This window comes from Stenella coeruleoalba (assembly GCF_951394435.1).
Source record: "Stenella coeruleoalba genome assembly, chromosome: 5".
Classification (NCBI taxonomy): domain Eukaryota; kingdom Metazoa; phylum Chordata; class Mammalia; order Artiodactyla; family Delphinidae; genus Stenella; species Stenella coeruleoalba.
This window is the reverse complement of record NC_137150.1, coordinates 86,965,114-86,992,157: the sequence shown is the minus strand read 5'-3', so window position 1 is coordinate 86,992,157 and position 27,044 is coordinate 86,965,114. Positions and strand designations below refer to the sequence as shown.

Genomic DNA, 27,044 nt, shown 5'->3' with positions numbered 1-27,044 from the left:
AGAGTACGACATACAACTTATGAATATACGTTTCTTTTTGTTCCTCTTTGTCTGTACTAGACTGGACACCATGTGAAGGCAGGGACTGGGTCTATTTTGCCCCCTCTAGTCCCAGCAGCCCGATGAATGAATGGATAAATTCACCTCCTTCTGCACTGGGGTGGCCCTTCCTCTCTCACTTGGCCCATGAGCTTTTCAGTCTGTTAAGATATCACAGGGGAAAAGAAGCTATTGCCTTTCCAGCCATCCTCATCTGTTAGAGGAGGTCACGGAGAGGACGTGACTGTCGGCTGATCCACGAGCTGGACCAGGGCAGTCGGAGGCCGCTCACCCCCGCCCCTGTCCTTGGAATGTACATTCTGCCCACCTTTTTCCACAGCTGGAGCCGTTTTCAAGGATGCAACTTTGAGAGAGCAAGGTGGCGTTGAGGCCATCTGGATGGTAGGTGTGACTGAACCCAGGTAAGGCCTTTGTGTAAACGTTTAAGAGTCTGGTCAGGGATGCAGAGATCTCCTCCTCCGTGTACGAGCGCCAGTTTCAGATTTCACCCGGGGGGAGACTTGCAAGGTTCCTAATCATCATCATCCCAAGTCGTACTCACATCAGCAAAACACTGTGCACTATCACCATTGGTTGGTGCAGAGGCTGTTACGGAGCAAAGCGCCCCTTGCCCAAAGCCACATGGAGGCCAGATACTGTGGAGGCCTTCCGCGAAAAGAAAAAGCTTTATTTCAGGGCGGTCAAGCAAGGAGACAGGAGGCAAGGCTCAACTCTGTCTCCCCATGGCAGAGTGAGGTGGCTATTTAAGAGTCAGGGTTCTGGGACGAGGAAGAAAAAGGATGAGAGAGGCTGGTTCCAAAGTTTATTGACTAGCTGAACTCTTAACGCGCAGGCGCAATCAGGTTCCCTTAACGCGCAGGCGCAATCGCAGGAACCCTGTGATTCAGGTTTCCGTGAGTCGCGTGTGCGAGTTTTAGGCGAGCGGGTATGAAACAGGTGGGGAAAATTTGGATTGTGTTGTCAAAAAGGTTACCCATTGGACAAGCAAGCTTATTCTAAGCAGACTCTGATCGGCCACATAGGTTCAATCTAGTTTTAGCCAGTTTTGTTGCGTTGTAAGCGGAGAGGTTTTTTTTTTTTTTTTTTGCGGTACGCAGGCCTCTCACTGTTGTGGCCTCTCCCGTTGCGGAGCACAAGCTGCGGACGCGCAGGCTCAGCGGCCATGGCTCACGGGCCTAGCCGCTCCGCGGCATGTGGGATCCTCCCGGACCGGGGCACAAACCCGTGTTCCCTGCATCGGCAGGCGGACGGACTCTCAGCCACTGCGCCACCCGGGAAGCCCCGGAGAGATTTTTAACAAGCTGTTGCCTTATCTGCTGTTCTGTAAGACAAGCTCAAGAAATTCTGTTAGTCATCAGTTTCTGTTAACCCTGTGGGGCACGTCTCAAGGTAGGGGGAATTTATTTCTTTCATCAACATTTACCAACTTTTTTCTTTTCCTCTGTTTTTTGTTTTGCGGTACGCGGGCCTCTCAGTGTTGTGGCTTCTCCCGTTGCGGAGCACAGGCTCCGGACGCGCAGGCTCAGTAGCCGTGGCTCTTCAACTGGTTCATTCGGCCGTGCAAATGTTCTCACCACCCCATTACCCCCTTGCACTCTCTCTCTCTCTCGTCTTTATTAACAATCATGTATGATTGTTTTATCATTATAGAGGTAAAGGGGCATTAAATGGTTCTGTTTCTTTCTTCGTTTTTGTATCACTTGCAGAAATTGCAAAGCTAGAAAGATTTTCTTTGCTCTGTTTTCTCTCTTCCCACACTAGCTCTCTGAAAGCATGTTTTTGTTTTTTATTGTATATTCTGTCATCTGGGACCTAGAATAGTGCCTGCTACACAGTAAGCATTCAGAACACATATGTTGAATGAGTGAATTTATTTCTGAATCATTTAGATAAATTAGGAGAGTATGCAGTTCATTCTAGAAAGAAGCCTGAGGACAGATGTTTTATACAAGAATGATATTTAAATATTTTAAAAAGTAAACCAATCTGTGAATAGATAACTATTAGTTAGTTATAATTAATTTAGCAACTAAATAAATACTTGAAATGAAATAACTGTAAAGTTACCAAAAAAATTCAGTATATTATGGGTTGATCTTTGTCTTGTCCTATAACACCTCTCAGGCTCTGGGTTTTGAAAGTACCAATTTCCTGAATTAACAGCTAGTTGATTTTTGTCTCAAAGATAATATTTTACATGTATGTGGCACTTTAGAGATTACAAAGCTGTTTCTTATATTGTCACACTTGATTATTATTCAAACTAAATGGAGAATTTCCCATGCTTTTAAGTCAGACTGTATGCTGTTGGATATAAAAGAAATAAATACTATGTCAGAATATGCTAGTTAACTTGGAAGATCTGTTTCTCTTTCCTTAGAAATAAGAACACTGCTTTTACACAGGGCACAGATCAGACATCTAAGAATCTATTTTTCTCAGCTCCCTTACAGCGCACTGTGAATATGTGGCTAAGTTTTTATCAATGAGATTTAAGTGACATTGTGAACAATTTCCTCCCTTAAATGGAGAAGACATGCTCTTCTTCATCCTTTCCTACATCCAAATACCTGAAATGCATTTGTGATCGCTGGAGCTTTTTCAGTCATTTTAGACCAAGAGGGAAAAGGCCACAACCATGTCCATCTTATCCCCCGTTGTATTTTCAACACTTAGCACAAGACATAGCATATAGTAGCTATAAAATTTAATATTTACCAAATAAATGAATAAACATAATTTCCTTGATTATATTCTTTCCTGCCTTTATTTTCTTCTTGGAGAAGCTTTGGCCAGCTATATTCTAAGGAAGTAGTTATAATACTAGAGGTATTAAAGGTCCACGTTTGCACAGTCCTATGCCATGCCATAGATCATTTTTAGCCATTTACACAATTAACTAGGTTTTTTTTTAAAGCTATAGAATTATTTTGAAGTCCCCATTGTAGTTCTTGGGAGAGTTACTGCATATAAGGCTTTACCATGACATAAGGAGCTTGTGCAAGAGAATTTATATCAGCTGAGAGATCTATAAGGTTAGGACTAGATTCTCACAAATCTCCAACAGTTTCAATAAGATAAGTTGGGGAAAGTATGCAGGTGACCTAAGGAGACATTAAGTACAGTTGGAGCCAGAAGGTAAAGGAAGATTAATCGCTGGAGGGAACTGAGGTCTGCATTGGGGTGTGATTCAGGGTGGGCTTCTGTGTCCTGGGCTATTGCATATGCAGTAGCTTTTACCCTTAGAGTTCTTACAGGTGTCATTCCGTCACTGGTAATTCCTGTGATTCTATGACTAACTTTACTTAAAAACTACATTTTGATAGTAGCTGTCTCTGGTTGTCATTACATTATTGTTTTAAGATGTAAATTATATTAAAGCTTTTGGGAACAGATATCAATACATCATATGGTTATTATATTTCCAAATGATCATTTAGAATATCCTAAACTTACAAACTTCCAAAATTCCTTTAAAAATTGCTTGGTTAGTGTAGTATCAAAAAGATCTGAAGGCAATATTTATACAAAGTAATAGCATATCTTTCCTACCTTACTGGTTTGAAAGATAAGAGTTCAGCGACGTGCCGTAAATTGCTTAAAACATTATACATACCCAGTCTTACTGGATCCCAGGTGGACTCATTGCCTCATCTTTCTAAAGGATGGATTTTTTTTGACATGTGTTTAATGGTGGTATTTTTTGTAGTAGCTAATGCTGAGATTTCAGGAGAGAAATTTGGTGCTGGAAATATATTTACTATACTTCTGGCACATAAACCAAAAGCTATTAGACTTTAATGGTTTTTTTCCCTAAACTTTTTATAGCCTTTCATTTTTAATCGCTGCCAATCTGCTGATTTTATTTTAAGTAGATACTTCAAGACTGTGCTTTGTCAAAACAGACAGATGTATCATTAAATTCCCTCCCAAATTACACATTAGGCAATGTCTTTGTGTCTTTGTTCATGTGCTACTGAGGTATTTGAATTTGTTATAATCTGGAGAAGAAAGAAGGCCAGAGAGGTGATTGACAGAGCAAAGAGCTCTGTAATTTAAAATTGATTGTTCTGATTGCAGATGACTTTGTGAAATGCATATTAGCCAAAGTGGGGGTGATAACAGCTTTATGTGCTCATGTTGGCAGGTCACTGTGGCACTGTTTTGCTGCAAGAGGCTAGTGGAAGAGTCCACACCAGAAGTCTCTGGAGTTGCTTTCCTGTCTATTAATCATCTCTTGATAGAAACGGGTGAGGGATAATTTGGGTAACTCTCAAATGTGCCTTTTCAATTGGGTTATGTAGTAACTTCCTGTTAGTGCTGTAACAAATTACCATAAACAAAGAGGTTTAAAACAACACAAAATTTAGTTTCTTACAGTTCTGGAAGTCAGAGTCTGAAGTGGGTCTTACTGGGCTAAAAGTAAGGTGTCAGTAGAGCTGCACTCCCTATGGAGGCTTTAGGGAAGAATTTGTTTCCTTGCCTTTTCTGGTTTCTAAAGGCTGTTTGCCTTCCTTGGCTTGTGGCCCTTTCTCCATCTTCAAAGCCAGCAGTGTAACATCTTCAAACTTTCTCTTACTCTGACCTTCCTGCCTTGTGATCACATTGAACCCACAAGAAAACACAGAATAATCTCCCCATCACAAGGTCCTTAAGTTCATCACATCTGTAAAGTCCTTTTTGCTATGTAAGGAGACATTTTCACAAGTCCCAGGGATTAGAACATAGACATCTTTACAGAGGCCATTATTCTGCCTTCCACAGATTATTTAAATCTAATAATGCATATTAAGGGACTTCTGTATGTAAGCCCCTTTTCTAAAGCTGAGAGCCCATGATAGACTTCCATAGTTGTTCCTGAACCACACTGTCTGGAAAGCCATCTTTTTACCAAATGAGTCTAGTTAATGGTTTTAGTAAAGGAAAAGAAGTAGAGATTATCTTGAGAAGAGGGGCATACCTTCCAATAAGGGGAGCATCTAAGTAAATTGAAGCTCCATGAGAACGACATGCATATCGTTGCCCATTGCCCCCACCCCATGATACACAGGACAGCGATACCACATCCTTGTTTTTGACCTTTTTTTTTCTCATCCCATGAAGAAAATTTGAATCCATAATCTCAGAATTGGGTGAGAAAATGTTCCGTGGAAGGATATCTGGTATACCATGGTTATCATGTTTACGGTTCACCTGCGTCAAAGATTGAGGTTAAAAAGACAATTTGGTGATCTTCAGATAAAGCATCTCTAGACGGGAAAATATGAAAACTAGCACTGGAAGCCCTCATAATGGGGATGATGGAAAAATTCCATCAACTCTGGCAGCTGCTGTGTTCTGAGAATGTTGTGGTTTACCGAGTTGTGTGAAATGACTGTGCCTCTCAGAGTAAACAAAGCTACTGAGGAGAATCTAGCTGGTTCAAATGACAGAACGACAGAAGAAATGCAAGCCCTGCATTTTATGTGCAGCCTGTCATTGGAGAAGCCTTTGCATCGTTATTAGCAAGCTGTACTAACTCCTGAAAACGTGCTGTTTCTAAAACTGTCCCCACTTTTGGGACTAAATGTTCTTTCTGTTCCTTTTACTGCCTCCAGCTACATTTAAACGTCCCTTTAGTACCTGAAGTTTGTCATGTGTTGGCCACTTCGGTTTTTGCTGAGCTGAGCAATACTCTGTTGGGTTTTGGAGGCTCCTCAATCATTTGCTTACTGGAGCGCCCTTGTGGCCACTGAATGAGGTTTTCTCTTTACCCACCAGGAAAAGATAGACATTTTTACATTTCTTTCCAGTTTCTTGGGACCTTAAACCCAAAGATGGATCTGTGCGGGCCTCCCTGTGCGTTGCCATCACCAGAGTCATCTTAACTTTCTCTCTGGGGACAGAGTCAGATACCTGATGCCAACATGGGGGGCAGACAGGAGTCGATGTTCTACTTTTAAGGTAGTTTTGTCTCTGCTTTTTCTTTTCTCATGTCAAGTTAAGAAAAGGAATTGATGTTTATTTTCAGAGCCTCCTTTTTCTCCATGTGAAGTCTTGATCATTAATGTTCAAAACTTTAAAAATTTATTCTCCTACTCTTCCAACCTTCATTTGTTGATGGTCTACTACATACAAAGTACTGTGCTTAGAATTCATGAGGATTCTACATCTGAGTCCAAAGGATAAGCAGAGAACGGAGAGAATACAGGTTCTCTCTGAGATTCTAGACCTGGGTTTGTTATGATGTCACCAACACGTTGTGACCTTGAGTAAATCCTTTTCTCTTAGGAATTCTGTCTCCTCCTCTGTGAAAGGGGTTGGTGCCGGTTGATCTCCAAGGCCGCGCAGCTGTGTGTTCAGATGAGTGTAAGGCCAGGAGTGCAGCTCTCCTTACCTGCCCTGTTTCCACTAGTGAAGGGGAAATCTTAGGGAAAGGCAGGATGGCAAGATTCCTTCCAAAAGATGACACTTTAAGGGGAACACTCCCTTTCCCATTCCAGGACAAAAACTTTCCCCCTCTTAGTGTATATAATGCCAGGAATCATAGACAAAATCTGTTTAAAGTAAACCCAAGGCAAACAAACAAATAAAATGCTTAGTTATTGCAAAAACAGGATGGTAGCAATTTTTAGAGAATTAACCAACTTGTTTTTAAATTAAAAAGGTAGCCCATACTAAAAAATTTAGAAAATAATAAAAAGCACAGAGGGGAGGGATAAAATTTAGCAATAATCCCACTGTTCAGAGATATTCATTGTTAGCGTTTTAGTGTGCTTCCTTAGAGCCTTACAGTTCTTTGTAGTCCTGACATAGACTGGATGTTTGTGTCCCCCCAAGATTATATGTTGAAGCCTAACCCCAATGTGATGGTATTAGGAGGTAAGGCCTTTGGGAGGTGATTAGGTCATGAGGGCAGAGTTCTCATGAATGAGATTAGTATCCTTACAAAAGAAAACCCACAGAGCTTCCCCGACCCACTGTGTGAGGACACAGTAAGAGGATAGCCATTTATGAGCTGGGAAGCTGGCCCTCACTAAGCGCCAAGTCTGCCAGTGCCTTCATCTTGAACTTCCCAGTCTCCAGAATTGTGAGAAGTAAATTCCTATTGTTTTTAAGCCACCCAGTCTATGATTATCTGTTATAGCGATTCAAATGGACGAAGACAAGTCCCAATTAAAATTAAGAATGTGTTCCCTATAATACATCTTTTTTTTACATAACACTATATTTTCAATAGCTATAAAATAATATACATCTATTGTTATAATTTTGGAAATTACTTAATAATTATTATTTAATAATTATTAAATTACTTAATAATATAAGGAAGAAAAAATGAACACCTTAAACTTCATCTTAATTCTTAGATAGTGGTGATTTTTTGTCTCTCTCACTTTCTGCTTCATGCTTTATTTTTCTCAAAGATCTCATTTGAGTCTCGGTACTGTTCTCAGACAGCATCGTTTCTTTCTAAGCACAGGTAGAACAGCGTGTGATTCCTGCCCTGTGGACACTTCCCTTGGCTGGCACAGTGATTAACCTGGCGTCAATTACACTAAGTGCTATTTAAGGAGGGAGGACATGCAACCTGGAAGTTAAACCATTAGCACTAAATTAAGGCCATTGTGAAACAGTCAAGACATCTTTTAGATACAGATATGCTTTGTTCTCTTTCTGCTGGACACAGAGATTTGGTGATTTCATCCAAGTTAAGCTGAGTTGGTCAGGTGGATATTTGAAGAAACATGGTTACTAGGACCACCTTTCCTTGCAGGAGAAGTGTCTTCTGCTTTGCACTAAGGCGGTGGGTGCCGTGCTGTTCAGGGTTCACAGAGAATTCACTCCCTCCCTGCAAAAACACACTTATGGTGCATATTATTTGTACTCTGTATTAAGCTTTGTGTGTGTGTATGTGTGTATGTATCTGTGTATGAATGTGTGCCCACAAACACAGGTGACAGTTCATAGACACCTAGGCATTTTTAGGTGCAGAAACAAGTTATAAGTAGTATAGAAGGAATTTATAAAGGGATTTGAAGTCAGAATGCTTTTTTTTGGTAGTTTATATGTGCATTAATCTGGCTAATTGTGAATATTTTCTTATATGGAAGGTTTAATATGTCACACAATTTACAGTAGCCATTTATTATTATTTTTTGAGGGCCTACCATGTGTCAGGCATCTACTAAGCATTGGAGCTGTAGGAGTGAACAAATAGACAAATTCTCTGCTCTCTCAGAATTTATGGTCCAGTGAATGGAGGCAAAGAAAAAAGCAAACAAATAAATTAAATAGATGTTAATAGCTGCTTGGAAGAGACAAAAAAGCAAGGAGAGACAATAAAGCAGGGGCATAGGGAGTATGTATGAATGTTGCTGGGTGTTGGTGCAGAAGGGTTAGAGGGTGGCTATTTTAAATAGTGTCAGGGGGCTTCCCTGGTGGTGCAGTGGTTAAGAATCCACCTGCCAATGCAGGGGACAAAGGTTTGAGCCCTGGTCCAGGAAGATCCTACATGCAGCGGAGCAACTAAGCCGGTGTGCCACAACTACTGAGTCTGCTCTTTAGAGCCCGCTAGCCACAACTACTGAAGCCCGCACGCCTAGAGCCTGTGCTCCACAATGAGAAGCCACTGCAATGAGAAGCCCACACACCGCAGCGAAGAGTAGCCCCCACTCGCCACAACTAGAGAAAGCCTGCGTGCAGTAATGAAGACCCAGTGCAGCCAAAAATAAATAAATAAAATAAGTAGTGTCAGGGAAGGCCTGACCATATATGGGACGAATCATGCAGATCATAAATGTGAGTGATAAGGAGGCATGTGAGTGGAGACCTGCAGCACATGAGGAAGGAAGTCATGCAGCCATCTGGAGGAGAGTGATGTAGGCAGAAGGATCATCATGTGCAAAGGTCCTGAGGCAGATACACGCTTGACATATTTGAGGAAGAGCAAAGAGGCCTGTATGGCTAGAATAGGGGAAGTGAGGAAAATAATGGTAAGAGGTGAGATCAGAGAGGAATCACGGTTCTCAACTTTAGTAAGCATTTCTCTTAGATGCTGTGTGCATATCATTTCACTCATACTTTGACCCAGTGTGCTTTGATTCCTGGGGGAAATCATACAAGGTAACATCCAGCCAAATGGACTGGTGGTCGTTTGCTCTCCTGTTTTGGTAATCTGAGAGGGTGTATTAGTGTATTCATTTTCCATTGCTGCAAAACAAATGACCACAAATTTGGTGGCTTAAAACAATGCCATTTATCACCTATAATTTCTGTGGGTCACAAGTCCAGGCATAGATTAACTGGATCCTCTGCTCATGGTCTCACAAGCCAAATTCAAGGTGTTGACTGGTCTAGGTTCTTATTTGGAGGCTCTGGGGAAGAATCCGATCACGAGCTCATTCAGGTGGCTGGCCACATTTTGTTCCTTGCAGTTGGAGGACTGAGGTCTTTATTTCCTTGCTGACTATCACCCAGTCTCAGTTTCTAGAGTCTGCTGCAGTTCCCTGCCACACGGCACCCTCTGTCTTCAAAGCCAGCAATGGAGAATCTTCCTCACATCAGATCCCTCTCATAGTTCTAATCTCTCACGTCAAGAAGGGCCCAGTCTCTTTTAAGGATTTATCTGATTAAATCAGGCCGGTCAAGGGTAATCTCCCTATCTTATAGTCAACTGATTAGGGAATTAATTACATCTGCAAAATCCTTTCATAGAAGCACCTAGATTAGCATTTGATTGAATTACTGGGAGAAGTTGTACGGGTGTACGGGTGTACATACACCAAGGGGCAGGAATACTTTCTACCATCTTAGATTTCTGCCTACCATAGTGGGGAAACCTACAACTAGAATAGACTGTATGTAGGAGGGGAATGTTTGTGGCTAAATGTCCTTAGGTACACTCAGACCCAAGTCATCCACATTTATGTTGGAAATGGGTGAAGTGGGTGAGGTTGAGGATGAGGGGCATTTTACAGGTGCTGACTTGGAATCACCACTGCTGAAGGTGTGAGGAGTGGGGACAGGAAGCTGGCATTTGTTGAGTTTGATTGTGTGCCCCCTGCTGGAGGGTGTGAACACTGGCATAAATAGGGAAGGGCAAGAGGTGGTAAGGGGTAGGGGCTGCATAGGGAGACTGAAGATTAGGGATCAGAAACACAGAATTATGAGTAGCCTCGACAGTGAGTTTTATCTGCAGGGGCTATCTGGTTCGAGCATATGAGGAAAGTGAAGTTCAAAGAATAACATTTGAGGAGAGGTGTGGCCAGGATGCCAGGCCAAGCCTCCTATAGGCCTGCTAATGCTGGTCAAAGTGTGGTCCATGAATTGACAATGTCAGCATCACCTGGCAGCTTCTTAGACATGAAGAATCTTAGGTCCCACCTCAGACTTTCTGAATCAGAATCTGTGTTTTATCAAGATCCCCAGGCGACTCCGTGTGCGTTAAATTTTGAGAAGCGCTGCTCTACCCTGTTGGCCCGAGGAGGAGACCTTTTGTCTAGACTTCTCAGTAATCTGGCAAATGTTCTGAAGCCAAGGCAGCCCCCGAGTCTCCAATAAACCAGGACAGTTGGTCCTCCAGCCTTCTGTCATCAAAGGCACAGTTAGTTATAACTATAAACACCTGCTAGATGTCACTGCTCTGGCCCTGTGCCACCCTCTCCGGTCCTCCCGCTGTCACCCAGGGATTATGTCACTCCTAGAAAGTAATTTGAGATCCTTTGGGCTGATAGAACTTCTTACAAATATACAGCCAGAATAATGACCATGGCTGTCATAGACTCACTGAGTGCCTGTCGGGGATGAGAACTCGTGAGGCAGGACTCAGTCTGCCCAAGTCGATCTAGCAGAAAGGTTCTCCCTGGGAAGCCAAACGCTCTGAGGGTGGCCCCGTGGGAGCCGGCTGGACTGGCTGGAGCCATCAATCTTGTGAGCTGCTTCTCTAGCTCTTTAGAAATAATGAGTCTGTCCGGTGGAATGTGACTAAATGGCTTGAAGTTATCAAGCTGAGTGCCAGCTGAGGGCCTGTCCCTGCTCAACAAACCTGCCAGCAGCCTCCACTCAAAACCCCTCAAACAAGATGAATGGCCAGGCTACTTTGGAACTTCACCGAAGCTCCTCCCTCTTCCAGGATGACATGTCAGGCGTCTGCTATGCTGAGATAATGACAGAAACAGTTGTGGATTAATGGGGGTAGACTGTGGGCCAATTACAGTACTGAGTATTTGACTGTGTCTTCCCTTGGAAGCCTCACAACAGTTCTAGGCAATAGTTTATTTCACAGATGGGGAAACCGGAGTTCAAAAAGGAAAATAACTCAGAGAGCAAGTAGCAGGCCCAGCATTCTCACCTGGCTCTTTCTGACCCCCAGTACCTGTTCTTAACATCGCTCTAATCTGAATTTGCCTTCGCGATCCTTTACCCACTGCAGAAACATTCCACACAGGGGCACATGCTCCGGCAGAGGGGCATTTGCAAGCATCGCATCAGAGCACAGCCCAGCCCACCAAACCTTCAAAGTTGCTCTCTCCTAGAGGAGGCAGTGAATAGGAAATTTATTTCAAAATTGGAAAGATCTATAATCATCTGTGTTCCTAGTACCCGGTCCACAGCTGTGTGTGGGCATGCTACGTTTGGTAAATACAAGAACGACAATATCCAGCATTTTATGATATGTTATAGTTTACTCCCGCATACCATCTTCATTTGTCTTCACAATTATCTGTTGTATACATAGAAGAGATATTATTTCTACTGTTAAGGAAACTCAGGCTGAAAAGTGAAACTGGACTTGCCCGAAGTCATACAGCTAAGATACGGGTGAAAAACTCAACCCTGTGTGTCCTGACTCCCCGTTCTGTGCTCATTCCATGAGACCACAACTGTGGTGACAAATACAACTACACTTGGCAGTGTGTCCTGATCACAGCTCACTGTCTTGGAGGAAAGTACTACTGGGCGATAGAACCCGTGATAGTTGGCCTAATACATGACAGACTCAGGTGGTCTTTGAACCTATGAGTTCTATCTGGATGACAGCATTTAGAGCTTATAAGGTGTGTTCACAGAAATTATCTAGTCATATGCACCCATCTTGTGAGGGACATAGGGCAACACTGAAGCCACTCACCACAGGTGGCTATCAATCACTTGAAATGTGGCAGCCCAGATTGAGATGTAAATGTAAAATACACACTGAGTTTCAAGGACAGAGTAGGAAAGAAAATGTAGAACATCTCTTTGATAAGTTGTTATATTGACTACATGTTGACATAATTATATTTTGTCTATGTTGGGTTAAATGAAATATAGTGTTAAAATTATTTCCACCTGTTTCTTTTTACTTTTTAATGTGGCTACTAGAAAATGTACAATCACCTCTGCAGCTTGCCTTTACATCTCTTGGACTTGCCTAAAGTCCACAGTAAGGTGATATCACAGTGAAGAGTAAAAGAAGTCCCACAGCCCTCTTTCCAGTTTGAACCCTTAAGAGAGCAGTACCTTTAGTGAGTGATTAACTCTGCACGGCTGAAAATGTGGGACCCTGTGGAGCAGCGCCTCTCAAATTTCATTTGCAGACAGAACACGCGCAGTTCTTGTTAAAATGCACATTCTGGTTCAGTAGGTCTGAGGGTGGGACCTGAGGTTCTTTATTCATAATGAGCTCGCAGGTGATGCTGATGCTGTGGTCCATGCTCCTGCTTTGAAAAGCAAGAACCTCTAGAAGATGAGCAGAAACCACACTTCTGCACAGGGGGCTTTTATTGCTTCTCAAGTCATGCCATGAACACAATACCTGAGGCCAAGAGTACCCTGGTGCTGAACACACCCATTCAACCTGTGTCAGGCACTGAAGTAGCTGAGGGCAACAAGCTTGTGTATGGATTTCAAATATGTGATGCCCAGAGCCACGGGAGGAGTGAAAGGGGTGTGGTGTGCATTGTGCGTGCGTGTGTAGTTGGGGGGTGGACAGGAGGAGCTTGACCAGGTGAGCTGTTAGAGCCAGGAGTGCCTTTTCAAAATTTGGGTGGTTTGTGTGTTAACAGCCCTTTGAATTCTGCTGTACAATTTTCATGTCTACATAGAGCTAGAAGTTTTTTTTTTTTTTTTAAATGACTATATGATATTTTCCTAAATGAGGCTTTAGGTGAGAAGCTTATTGGGGAAAAGTTTTGGTTGAACCAGACAGCAAATAGAAGCTGTAATAACCTCTCTCATCCTTTTAGTTAAAAATGTTTCTAAAGTCAGGCTGGAATTCCTCTTGTGTTAGTCCTAGTGAAGTTCAGTTAATGAAACTCAGATATTTTCTCTCCTTTGTTTCCCACTGTTTTGTTGGGAATTTTTCTTACAGCCCCTGAGTACTACCTGAGACAGTCTAATTCTCCTTTCCCTTTCCTTTTTTTTCCCCTTTCCTCCCCCGTCCCCTCCTCTCCCTTTCTTATCATTTCCTTGCCATCTCCTTTGGCTTTCAGTTGCTTGTCTCAGGGGCTTGTTTTTGTGCTGGAGGCTTGGGCTTGGACGAGGCTGTCTTAGCGCAGTATCTGTGTGCAGCCCTTAAGACCTGAAGTGCGCTCCTTGGAGCAGAATGCCTCTGTCTTGATGTCTTCCTCAGCGTGGTGGGTCTGGAGTGCAGCTGCGGGAGCTCTCGTGTTCTCGTTGTGCTGGAGCCCCCTCCATGAGACATTCTCCAGTATCAAGTGGGCATTCTTTCCGGGGAAACCATTTCAGCCAAATTACGTACAACTTTCTCTCTTAGCATTGTTATTGTTATTTTTTAGCCTCTTGCCTCTCCTTAAATCCAACATTATCGTGTAGCCATCTGGGGAACTAAGCCTTTATTTTGCAATTTGCAGAAAATTCTGGTAAGAGCTTGGTGTACAGCTCATAATCACTTTATAACCCAGGTTGTTAGGATGGCAAAAACTGGTGTTTGCAAACCAAAGCCAAGAAGCCAGTAGATTGTATCTGAGGAGTAGTTGGCCAGTGGGAAGTATAGTGCAGGTGGCTTTCGAGAATAGAATGCTGTGCCTGTGTTTTCTCATGCATTATGTTTTAATAGACTTTATTTTTTAGAGCAGTTTTAGGTCCACAACAATATTGAACAGAAGGTTCTGAGATTTCCATTTACCGCCCTGTATTTACACATACAGAGCCTTCCCCATCATCAACATCCCCCACCAGAGTAGCACGTTTTTGCAATTGATGAACCTACATTGATACATATTTTACTATCCAAAGTCTGGAATTTATCTTAGGTTTCACTCTTGGTGCTGTGTATTCTATGGGTTTGAAAAAATATACACAGATGTGTATCCACCATTATAGTATCGTACAGAATATTTTCACTGCCCTAAAAATCTTCTCTGCTCCGCGTATTCACCCCTCCTTCCCCACAACCCCTGGTAATCCATTGATCTTTTGACCATCTCTGTAGTTTTGCTATTTCCAGATCTCATATAGTTGGAATCATACAGATTATTATTTTCAGATTAGCTTCTTTCGCTTAGTAATAGGCATTTAAGTTTCCTTCGTGTCTTTTTCTGCCTTCATTGGCATTTCTTTTTAATGCCAAATAATATTTCATTGGCTGGATATGTCATAGTTTATCCTTTGACCTACTGTACAGCATCTTGGTGGTTTCCAAGTTTTGGCAATTATGAATAAGGCTGCTATAAACATCTATGTGCAGATTTTGGTGTGGACGTAAGTTTTCAACTCCTTTGGGTAAGTACTAAAGAGTGTGATCGCTGGATCGTGTATGTTTGGTTTTGTAAGAAATGACCAAACTGTCTTCCAAAGTGGCTGTACCGTTTTGCATTCCCATCAGCAGTGAAGGAGAGTTCCTGTCGCTCCCCATTCTTGCCAGAATTTGGTCATTGTCAGGATTCTGGATTTCGTCCATTCGAATAGGTGTAGTAGTATCTTCTTACTGTTTTAATTTGAATTTCCCTGATGGCATATGATGTGAAGTTTTCTTTGTTTTCTCCTTAGTATGAAAGCAATACATGCTCGAAACTATCCAGCAGTTTCCCATCTCATTCTATGCTTTTATTACTCAGATGAGGATGTGGCTTGCCGGGGCTTAGTCTGGGTCAAGGACCCAGAGATGTCAATATTTGTGAACATTCTTTAATCAGAAGCATATAGATTGTGTATCAGTCAGGGTTTGGTCAGTAAAACAGAAGCTACCCCAGGTATCTGAAGGAGGAAAAGGTTGAATAAATGGTACTGGAGTCAGCATAATTGGAAGGCCTTAGGTTGGAAGGCTGGGGGTGGGGGGAGGGTAAAGGGAAGCAAGATTTCTGTCTAGAAACCAGGAAGACAGGCTTACAAGAAGCCCTCACTGTGGTTTTAGCTGACCTCCACATGGAAAAGTGGGTGGCTCTCGGGAGGATGCCTGATAGCCTCACGTAAAATCCTTGCCATGTCTGTCATCTGCTGACACATACCCACGTCCTGGTCTGCAGCTGCCACTTAGAGCATAACTGGCTATTCTCTTCTGCCTCAAAGTCTCAAGCAAATGCTTCTCACTGGCTGAATCTAACTGGGTCTACTGGCAAGGGAGCCTGGGAACCGTGGGTTTTGAGCTTCTCATCCCCACAGTACAGAGGAGAGCTTAGAAAGGTTGGAAAGGTGTGCTTTTCAACAATAATATCCAGTGTGGACTGTGCGTTCGTTGATTAGGGAATTCCTGCCAATCATAAGCCGCCTGACATACGGCAACAGCAAATTTTAAAATCTGAACCTAGGGTAGCTAGTGGGTATCCTGGCTCATGTCACTAGAACCACCCTACAGGCTTCTTCTTTGTCCCACGTAGCATTTCCAAATGTGCCTCTGGAATGAGTGTCTGGGAGCGTGCCAGACACTGGATTCCCTTCTCCTCAGAGTGCAGTGCGTTTGTTTTTCCTTCACTGGAAAACCCAAGAAACTCTTCCCTCCAACCTCTTGCACTATCCCCTTCTCTCAGATGTACCCCCCCGCACACACACACACCTGACAGGTGCTCTGGGAATAACCTTGGCTTCACTTGCTTGCAGGTGTGCCTGCAGCCAGTGGGCCAGTGGCCCCAAGCATCCAGGTCTCAGTGTTTCCCTGACCATCCAGACAGGCTGAGATGGGAGGGAAGCAAGGAGTGCTGAGCCGGAGGGAAGCCTTGATAATACTCCACGGAGGTCAGAGCAGGCAGAGTAAGTATTGTCCTGACTTCTGCATTAGAGCAGAAATGAGGCAGAACAGCTTGCCGGTGATGGCGTGGTTGCCGTGGTGCTTGTGACCTCTCCTGGTGAGTCAGCAGCAGCCCCGCCAGGAATAGATCTTTGGACAATGGCTCCTATTCCATTTTGCTCAGACAGCTTGGAGACTTTGGTCTCAGCTAGTTTGGGACACATCCTACAAACCAGTGTTCAAAAACGGAACCAGCATCATCTATGAATTGCTCTCAGGCCTGTTTCATTGTCCTATTATATTATGTAATGTTGAAAGGCCTTCAGACAGATACAGTCATATAGTTGGCTGGAGACTGTGAAGGCAGGCCAGTGAAAGGAAGTCTCATGTCCTCCTGGGTCATAGGAACATGAAGATGGTGGCACTCTTGTTAGCCTAGAGCAGTCCAGTAACAGCTCAGAGCATCAGTGCCTCATACTTCTCTTCCAAGAGACAACGTGCTTCCCTTCTCTCCTAGTGGCCCCATTAACTTGCACTTCCCCATTTGACATCATGATTGGTCACTGAGAAGTACCCTAAGATACCCAAAGCCATGGTCTTGAATTTTATGTAGGGTGTCAAATTCTTTCTCTCACCACAAAAACTGTAGAGCTCTTTGGATGCATCTCTTCGTTAGATGTTTGACTCTTCAGAATACTATTCACTGTAAGGAAAACAGAAATTTCACAGGCAAATATGTAATACTCTTTCACACCCCCATCATTGCTAGCAACACAATCTAAGGACTTCACCGAAAAAATGCTCCTTCCATCTGTGGCCTGTTGATTCAGGAACTGACTTCAGTTCCTTTATTATGTCCCCTTGGAGATTGCAGAATCACTTATTTTATGCTCTGTGCTGTACACCATTCCTCTCTTGATGTCTGGGGACCCTTCCCTCCACATCGAGGCTGTCCTGCTCCACAAACACCAGCCTCCCTATCTCCTCCACCCGCACCCCACAGACTCCTTCCCTGTGCTTCCAAGTAATGCACAAGCCACTTTGATTGGGATGTGATCTTTGAATATCCTGCTAATAGTTATCCTCTATATTTTAACCTCAAGGCTTCTCGACTAAGTGATCTCTACTTATGAGTGCATTTCCTAACTCTTCCCACTGTTCTTTATTCCTTGAAATCTAGTTTTTGCACTTGCAATTTGCCTAAAACATCATCATTTATTTATTTATTTATTTATTTATTGAGAGACACACATTTTCACTGTCTATCACAGGATATTCCTTTAGAGCCATTTCAGACCATATGCTCTTAAATAATAATTCTGCATTTCTAAAGAATTCTGTACCGACAGCACTGATTCAGAAGCACAGACACATTTTATTCAAGATAGCTGATGAAAAAGGCTCTATCGTCAGGTAATCCAGCCTGCAACAACTATATGTGTTCAGCTAGCAATATGTTCAGAGTCCACCCCGATGGTGTGTTTGAATTCCAACTCCCTGCCCCTCTCAAAAGCCTAGTCTTCATACACTGCCAGCCTGTATTCTCCTTACAGTCTAATGGGACTATGTTTCATTGTCAAACAAATACTACAAACTACATCAGCATTTATTCTTAAACATCTCTATGGGCTACCCTGTTTCCAAACTCAGTACTTTTTCTCTATATCATCTCTGACATATTTGCTCAAGTCAGCTATCCTGATGCTTAGCTGTAGCTGCGTAACAAACCAGCCCCAAACTCGATGTAAAACAACCATCAGATGTTATTGCTCACACATTTTGCAGGCTGTTAGGGATTTGGCTGATAGAGGATGGATTTGGCTGGTGGCTCTTGCTTCAGGCTGTGGCTGCTGGGGTAGCTCTGCTGTACACTATGGTCAGCCAAGGAGGCTCTTCCCCACATTTCTCCCATCCTCTTCCCATGATCAGTGAGCAAGCTGGGGCATGTTCTTCTCACGGTAATGGCAGAGACACAAGAAGCTGAGTGGAAACATGGAAAACTTCTTAGAGCCTAGGCTTGGAGCTGCCACGTTGTCACATGTTCCCACACACTGTTGGTCAGAACAGGTCATATGGGTAAACTCAAAGTCTGGGGCAGAAAGGTACATTCATCTCTGATGAGCCCATGGCAAAGGTTGGATGCAGGGAATTGAAGCCAACCATTCAGGGTATCACACCTGAGACCATCTCTTACTCTGGCTTTTGTGACTCTACACTCTTCTGAGACTCTTACAATGTTTCCAGTGACCTTTCACTGGATCCTCTAATTACGTAACTATGGATTTTCAGCAGTACTCTTGTTTCTTGTACTATGCTCTTCTCTTCATTAATAATACCTTTAAATTCAATTATTACCTCAATGGTGAAGTACCCTTCAGATATGTATTTCAAGCCCAATTTTCTCACTAGTTTTAGTTTGTTTCCTCTACTGAGATTTTAGTTTGTGTAATTCACTGTCATCTTAGGTTCAACAATTCTAAAAAGAATTTATCATCTTTCACCTAAAAGCATCTTTTCCCGTTACTGTCTTGTTTTTCAAGTATTTATTTATTTATTTGTGCTAGGTCTTAGTTGTGGCACATGGGCTCCTTAGTTGCAGCTCGTGGATTCCTTAGTTGCATCTCATGGGCTCCTCTGTTGTGGCATGCCAACTCTTAGTTGTGGCATGCATGTGGGATCTAGTTCCCTGACCAGGGATCGAACCCAGGCCCCCTGTATTGGGAGCATGGGATCTTAACCACTGCACCACCAGGGAAGTCTCCCCCTTACTTTCTTTTGACCCTTGTCAGTGGGACCACCATTACACTTTGGAGTTGTCATTTTTTCTTCTATATTCTTCACACTCCATATCATGCACCACACTAGGTCTTAACAAATTTTCTTAAGAAATGGTTCTCCTATCTTCCTGCGATGGCTTCTGTTTTCCTTACCCTCTCCCCACGAGTCAAGTTCTATACCCATCTTGTAAGGGTCAGCACATGGTCAAGCTTTCTGTGAAGCCGCCTTCTCTGATATCTCTAGATTTCTTTGGTTTTCTTTGCTTTTGAACTTCAAAACAATTTCTAATCTGTGCTACAAAAGTTATCAACTTTGTCAATTATCAGTTCAGCGATAGCTGGCATAATTTGATTTCTTCAGTTTGTATATATCTACTCTCTCCAAATAGACTGCAACCCAAGGAGGCAATGTGTTGCATTGAGGGAGTACAGGATTTAGAGTCAGGCAAACCTGGTTCGAGTCATATTTGGCTTCTTATTACCTATAAGCCTTGAGAAAATTACCTCTCTCATTTACAAAAAATGGGTTATTTACACTAAAGAATCTTGGGAAGGAATGTAAGAGATCATGTATGGAAAGCAGTTAGCACACAATAGGCTCTCAATGATGTTTTGGTTTCCTTCCCACTTTCCTTTTATTTTTTTCCCATGGCTTCTTGTTGCTGTTTAATATTACTGTGTTCTCTTTACATGTTTTCATTCACTCTCCTTAATTCTAAAGCAGGTTCCTCAAGTTAAGAAATCGGTGTCCTTTGTATCTAATAGTTATTTGCATTTGTGGAAGGTGTAAATCATGTGGTCTGAGAGTCTTCATCTACAAGATAAAAAAGCCTTTTCCTCCAAAGTGTCTAGGAAAGAGAGTCTGCTTTTATTAGGAGAGCTCACTGAACTGTGAATTAATTGAAGTTTCCATTGAATGCTTCCTCTTTTGGATAACTTTTTTCTACCCTGTTTAGGAATCCAGTCACTTTTCTCCAAAAAAAAACCATTTCCTCAGAGAGTATCTAATATTGGTCATTTCTTGTTCAGTGTGAATTTTAGCCTGGGTATTTCTTCTTCTGGGCCTCTCCTTAATGATCGATTGATTGATTTTTCTGTGATCAGCGGCTTTTGTCTCCTTGCAGAGATTGCGTCCCTCTGGGCCACACCATCCACGAGTATGTCCAAAAGATGCCCACTACCCTTGTTTTCTTACGCACTGAGATGGAGTAGTGCTACTCACTTACTAGCAGCAATTTAAGAAAATGCCCTTTTCCACATGACTTGGATGAAAGCTTCTTGTTGGTTTGTAGCTTTGTAGCTGACACAAAAGTGGGAAAAATAGAAAGAATTCAAAGTATTATTAATAGGATAGAACACGGGCATCTTACTCATAAGATAAAATCCAAGAGACAAAGACCTATATTTAGTACCGAATAAACTTGACCTTATAATATTACAACAAAACAAAAACGAAGAGACAAAACCCCCTAACACAATGTGATTCTGTCTTGGTAAAGGTACAGAGTTACTCTTTGTTAATAGAAATCTTAGTCCCATTTCACTAGCTACATCTGGAGCACTGAGTTAATTCTGCATGACACACTCCAGAAAGATCGCTGACAAACTGGGAGCAGTTAGAGGAGGTCATCCAGGGAATGGAGGGTCTGGAAACCCTTCATGACAGGAGGCACAGTGCAGAGCATGGCTCTAGCTGCCTCTGAGTATCAGGAGGTCTGCCTCTCTGGATAGAGTAGCCTTGCTTTATTCAGTCCCAGAAGACAGAACCAGTACTGTCAAATAGTGGAAGGTCTGCCTTGTAAGGGGCTGAGTTTCCTGAAGTTTCAAGCTAGAGCTCAATGGCCACTTGAAAATGACAGGGACCACTTACATTTACTGATTACCAGGCGTTAGTATAAATAGACACTGTTGATACATACGTATATTATATATATATACATTATAATACAAGCTTTCTTTACAAAATTGAAAAGATAGAGGGTATAATGAAAAGCATGTGTCCCTTCCATCCCTAATGCCAAGCTGTTCTCCCCAGAAGGAACCAATGATACCAGTTTCTAATGAATCTTCCAGAGATGTTCTATGTGTACATACATATGAGTGCACACAATAATTGCATTTTTTACGGTGAACAGGTTATACAAACTGTTTTGTACTTCATTTTTTCACTCTAGATACAGATATATTAATTCTCACAACAACCCTAAAAGTCAGGTCCTATAATCATTCCCATTTTAGAGATGAGGAGATGAGGCTCAGAGAGTTTGTTGCCCAAGGTCACACAGATAATTAGGGGCGGAGCTGGGATTTGAATCCAGGTATTCCAGTACCCTTCTGTCTCTAAAAGGTGGTCTGGTTGGGATTCCCACATGGAGTGTGCACTTAGCCTGCATGTGCTCTAAGTTCCCTTTCATCTCTAAATCTTTTCCATAGAGCTAGTTCTTGGTCTATAAGTAACAGTTAAACATTCATATAGGCTTCATCTGTGCTTTGGATAATTTCATAAATTTATTTGAATCCTGTGTATTTTAAGTATTATCTGGAAGTGGAGCAAAAATAATATAAAAATTAGGGCATACAAATGATTTCCTCTTTTTTTTTGGCAGTATGCGGGCCTCTCACCGCTCTGGCCTCTCCCGTTGTGGAGCACAGGCTCTGGACGCACAGACCCCGTGGCCATGGCTCACGGGCCCAGCCGCTCCGCGGCATGTGGGATCTTCCCAGACCGGGGCACGAACCCGCGTCCCCTGCATCAGCAGGCAGACTCTCAACCACTGCGCCACCAGGGAAGCCCGATTTCCTCTTTCTTGAGAAGTGATTGTACATTCAAAAAGGTTATAATATAACCTTTTTCTTGAATCATGCAATAAACCCTGGAGTTCTTTATACATCTCTGGGAGTTATTAGAGTTTCTCTGAATGATTCAGATGGGAGAACAGAAAGAGAGGACATCAGTATTTGGTGAGCATTTTCTAGATTTCAGGAACTGTGTTTGGAGATTTATGTATACTGTCTTACTTAAAATAAGCTAACGAGCTGGACATAATTCCCATTTTATAGATGAGTAAACCAAGGCTCATAGGAATTACTCACCTTACACCACTAGTAAGCTGCAGAGAATACATCTGCAGCTAGAGGGATCTGGTGGCAAAACATGCTTTTCCAACTCTACTATATTGCTTCTCAGTCACAAACACATGGAAGCTACTGTGGGTTTGGCCAAGTTTAAGAACACCGTGGGGAGTAGATATTTTCCCCTTTCTACACTGACGTGCTCACACTCTCTCCTCTGTTTAGAGCTTCTGAGAAATTTGAGGAAGGAGGAGTGACTGAAAAGTCTGGGCATTCAGAGGGAAGAATTCTTACATAAGGTTTGGGTGCTTGATAAATACTTTTGCTTTTACTGTTTATACTTATTCTCCTATTGCCACCTTTCACAGCCAAATTTTATGAAACTCTACTAAATTTTAGGCATTCTATATTCATATACATCATATGTCTTATTCTGACAATAAGTCTGTGAAGTAAATATTAATAATCTCATTTTACAGACGAGAAACAAAGGCTCGGCAAGAGAAAATAGCTTTCACAAAGTCAGAAACTGTGGAGTGATGGGAAGAGAACTTAAACTCAGGTCTGTCTGACTCCAAAGTCCATGCTCTTTCTACTGTACAGTGCACCTCTCCCCAAAAGATAAGACCTGCACCCAATACCAATTACAAAATACCACAGGTAGGAGGCAACTTTTCTTTATCTGAGATTCAGTCCAAAGACATCTTCCACTAATCAGAGGAATCCACTGCCACTAATCTATCATACTTGAATGTCATAGAAATGCAACTGATTTTTGCATGTTAATTTTGTATCCTAAAACCTTACTAAATTCATTTATTACTTCTAATACATTTGTGTGTGTGTGTATAGTCTAAAGTTATCTACATATAAGATCATGTCATCTGTAAATGGAGATAACTTTACTTCGTTTCCAATTTGAACCCTTTTTATTTCTTTTTCTTGACTGATTGCTGTGGCTAGGACTTCCTGTATTATGCTGAATAGAAGTAGTGAGAGTGGGCATCCTTATCTTGTTCCTGATCTTAATGGAAAAGCTTTCAGTTTTCAGCAAGATGTTAGTTGTGGGCTTTTCGTATGTGGCCTTTATTGCGTTGAGGTAAGTTCCTTCTATACCTAGTTTGTGAGAGTTTTATCATGAACTGGTGTTGAATTTTGTCAAATGCTTTTTCTGTATCTATCGAGATGATCATGTGGTTTTTATCCTTTTTTCTGTTAATGTGGTGTATCACATTAATTAATTTGTATATGTTGAACAGTCCTGGCATCCTAGAGATAAATTGCATTTGGTCACAGTGAATGGTCCTAAACTGTTAGAAATAATCAACAAATTCAGTAAACCTGCAGGTTACAAAATCAACATTAAAAAGATCAGTTGCCTTTCTATACACTAATAATGAGCTCATTATTTCCAAAAAGGAAATTAAGGAAATAATACCATTTACAATTATCAAAAAGAATAAAATACTTAGGAATAAACTTAACCAAGGAGGTGAAGGACTCTGGTGGAAGCAGGAGGAGAGAGGTGAAAGCAAGGGTGGATGGGACAGTTTGAATGATGTTCTAGTATATAAGTCAGTAGTGGGTTCACAAGCATTCATTCTCTTATTATATTCTATAACATGTATGTTATATTCTTTAGTAAGTATCAAATATTGCATAATAAAAAAGTGAGTATTGAAAAAAAGACAGTCACATTGTTGGGTCTAAGGTTGGACTAGGCCAGTGGTTGGTCAACCTGGCTGCATCCTGGAGCCACAGAAGGAAGAGTCAGTTCTCCTGAATCAAAATCTCTGATGTAAGCTTCATTCACACAGGAATATCTGATTCATTTACTTCTGTATCCTTGCACCTATACCAATGCCTGAAACCTTTTGACAACTATGTATTAAATGAATGAATGCATGAATAGGACTGAGCAATCCGCATTTTAGTAAATGCCCACGTGATTCTGCAAGTTAGTCCACTGAACAAGACTGCCACCTTCCTCTCTCACACGCCCCAGATCCTTTCTCCTAACAACTGGGCAATCATCACACAAAAGCTCATTTCATGCAAAAGGAACAAGATGTGTATCATCACCTCAAAGGAAACCTTGAAGAAAGGAGATACACACCTTGGCAGGGATCATGGGAGACAGGCAGGCTGGTGGAGAGCAGCATGTAGCCAGTCTGCAGCTGAGCTTGTACCCTTCAGGGACAGCTGGTTTGTGCTTACCTTGACCTCAGTCTCAGTATTGAAGGAACCCTCAGTCTGGCATCCAAAGTAACTGATGTCCCTTCCAGTCCTAGACCTCTTCCCTGGGTCCTGGCTCTGGCCCCAGTCATCTGCCATGAACCTCAGAGGGTCCTGGTTCATGTCCTGAGACGTGCTTTTCACCAGCCTCATGGTGGCTGAGGCCTGAGGAAGAGAGAAATGGTGGGACAGAGGAGGCTTCAAAGCCTAACCTGACGAGGGAGAAAACCTGGACTCCTGAGCAGTCACCTGTTTCCTTCTCCAGCACCTGCTGACTCTGCCCAGCAACACTCTCCTCTCGATCCCACCCTCCCCTCCCCATGTGACACTTTTCTCGAAGTGTCTGCTCTCTTCTTTTCTTCCTAGAAACACCCAGAAAATGATGCTCAGCTCACTCAACTTCAGCAAGTCACCTCTGTGTGCTGCTCAGTAGGAAAAGTTTGGGAAAGATCCAGACTTTCTGTATCAGCTCTCTACTGCTGCATAACAAATTACCCCAAAATGTAGTGGCTTAAAGCAACAATATATTTATGTCAGTTTCTGTAGGTTAGGAATCTGGGAGCAACTTAACTGTGTGGTTCTAGATCAGCATCTCTCGTGAAGTCACAGCCAAGCAATCAATAAAATATGCAGCCTCTGAGGCTTCACTGGGGCTGAAGGAACCACTTCCAAGCTTACTAACCGGACTCTTCACTTCCTCACTACGAAGGTCTCTCCATAGGGCTCCTACTCCGTGGTTTCCCCTACAGGAAAGTAATACAAGAGAGAGGAAACCTAAGATGGAAGGGTTTTTTTTAAATAACCGGCTCTTGGAAGTGACACAGTATTACTTCTGTTATATGATATTGATCACCCAGACCAGCCCTGGTAAAATGTGGGAGGGGATTACATACAGGTGTGCATACCAGGAGGCAGGCATCATTGGGGCTTTCTCCGAGGCTGGCCACCCCTTTCCATTGATGGGCTTTCAAGCCCTATGGGTCCTTCAGTTAAATGTAGGTGTTTCCAGAGATTAACATAGTAACAGGCCATTAACTAATTAACCAAATAGCTGCCACTCTGAAAAGCAGAAAATAGATGGGCAAGTTGTGTGTGGAAGGAATAGGAGCGATGAGAAAAATTCCTCTGTGGGGCTTTGGAGGAGGGTCAATGGGGAAGGATCTACTATTTGTGGGAGGAAGTCAGCCCAGTATGATAATAAAGACACTGAAAAGCAAGATCCCTGTCTAAGAGGAGGGGACAGAGTGGGGGATGGAGAGACATTCCATTTGCTGTCTTTGCAAACATCACCTACTGAGACCTTGGTATCTGTGCAGAGATGGGGAGAAATCCGGTGATGCGCCTCACTGCTGGTTAATTAAATGTTCCTTCCAAGGCAGCTGGTGGAGTATGTGCCTATATACCATTCTCAGTTTGGTTTTTCCCCTTTTTCCTAAATCACACATTTTAATTAACCTTCAAGCCCTCGCTGAGGCTTTGAAAGAACTTAATTGGCCTGCAGGGATTGAAACACACAACAGCCAGAAAAAGGCTACATCTCGGTTGTTTTCACTCTGAGGACTTGTAACATTGAAGTTATTGTTTTATTTCAGCCTTTGAAGCCCAGAGCTACGTGTGCATTCCTGTTTGGAACTGGCAGAAGCATCTCTGAGTGCTTAACTGAAGATTGCGAAAAGGTATTGCAGCCACAGTGACATGTGAGTATTTAACACTTGAGTCGTTCATTCATCTTGTGTTTTTGGGTCGACAATAAGAGTTGTACTCCTACTGGCTTTTTTTTGTTGTTGTGTTTTTTTTTTTTGGCTTCCTCATTGTGGATGGGAAATATTTGGACTGGAATTTAATATGCAGACTTTCACAGTCAGGTGGGAAATCTCTTGAAATCAGAACCACGTAAGAGACTTTCAGATGTTTTCAGTTTTGTCCAAAATAATTCTGAGATCCACAGTCCATGTGTGTATTTTATTTTCCATATGGGTCCATATGAAAAGCAACTGACAGGGGCTTATTGAAAATCAATGATGTACAGAGATCAGGCAATAGATAAACACTTGTTTGACTTCAGAATAGAGTTAATTGTCAGGGGAAACCCACACGAGTGAGTGAGCTCACCAAAGGAGTGAGACGGGGAGAGAATAGCAGAGAGTCAAGAACTGGGATGCTGAGAATCTAGAGGAAAAGAAGCTGGCAAAGGTGGTGGGGAAGGAGACTGTGAGGTCAGGGGTCGGGGGAGGAAAGTAGTGAAGAAAATCCAGGAGGCATCGCAAAATAAGGGTGATTAGTCATCTTAAAAGTGCAGAGGGCTTCCCTGGTGGTGCAGTGGTTGAGAGTCCGCCTGCCGATGCAGGGGACACGGGTTCGTGCCCCGGTCCGGAAGCATCCCACATGCCGCGGAGCGGCTGGGCCCGTGGGCCATGGCTGCTGGGCCTGCGCGTCCGGAGCCTGTGCTCCGCAGTGGGAGAGGCCGCAGCAGTGAGAGGCCCGCGTACCGCAAAAAAAAAAAAAAGTTGCAGAACTACCAAGGGAAAAAAAAAAAGAATGAAAAAAAAGGCAACTGGATGTAACAAAAATGGGAGGTGGGGGTGATTGGTTTCCTGTGCTTCACTTTTATTCTGAATCAAAAGTTTGCCACACTAGGTCCTTTCCCCTAGTGTGTCAGTTATCTATTACTGAGTAAAAAAACAAGCCAGAAATTAGTAGCTTAAAACTATAACTGTGTATGTGATCACAGTTCCATGCATTGGCGATTTGGG

The 27,044-nt window shown here is 42.6% G+C and overlaps 1 long non-coding RNA gene across 1 annotated transcript; it reads left to right on the top strand.

Moving 5' to 3' along the window:
* The first annotated feature begins 879 nt into the window (after window positions 1–879).
* Window positions 880–27,044, top strand: LOC307186628. The gene is made up of 3 exons (XR_013828432.1): window positions 880–1,449; window positions 22,536–22,716; window positions 25,884–27,044. It is a non-coding gene; the product is annotated as an uncharacterized lncRNA (long non-coding RNA).